General features: G+C 63.6%; 1 protein-coding gene across 1 annotated transcript in view; it reads right to left on the minus strand.

Annotated features, from left to right (window-relative positions):
* TRPM5 (transient receptor potential cation channel, subfamily M, member 5) overlaps window positions 1-558 on the minus strand; it is a 21,993-nt gene that overhangs the window by 19,133 nt on the left and 2,302 nt on the right. The window lies entirely within an intron of this gene.

The following is a 558-nucleotide window of genomic DNA, read 5'->3' on the forward strand; positions in this document are numbered from 1 at the left end:
CCTCAGCTCTCCCTCCTCCCCTTTCCCCTCAGCTCTCCCTCCTCCCCATCCCTCCTCCTCCTCATCTCTCCCTCCTCCCCTCCACTCTCAGCTCTCCCTCCTCCTCCTCATCTCTCCCTCCTCACCTCTCCCCTCAGCTCTTCCTCCTCCCCATCCCTCCTCCTCCTCATCTCTCCCTCCTCCCCTCCCCTTTCAGCTCTCCCTCCTCCTCACCTCTCCCCTCAGCTCTTCCTCCTCCCTTATCCCTCCTCCTCAGCTCTCCTTCCTCCCCTTTCCCCCAGCTCTCCCTCCTTCCCATCCCTCCTCCTCCTCATCTCTCCTTCCTCCCCTCCACTCTCAGCTCTCCCTCCTCCTCCTCATCTCTCCCTCCTCACCTCTCCCCTCAGCTCTCCCTCCTCCCCTTTCCCCTCCCCTCTCCCTCCTCCCTGTCCCTCCTCCTCCTCATCTCTCCCCCTCACCTCTCCCCTCAGCTTTTCCTCCTCCCGTATCCCTCCTCCTCCTCAGCTCTCCCTCCTCCCCTTTCCCCTCACCTCTCCCTCCTCCCCATCCCTCCTCCTC

Source organism: Chrysochloris asiatica, unplaced genomic scaffold (genome assembly GCF_000296735.1).
Source record: "Chrysochloris asiatica unplaced genomic scaffold, ChrAsi1.0 scaffold00040, whole genome shotgun sequence".
NCBI lineage: Eukaryota > Metazoa > Chordata > Mammalia > Afrosoricida > Chrysochloridae > Chrysochloris > Chrysochloris asiatica.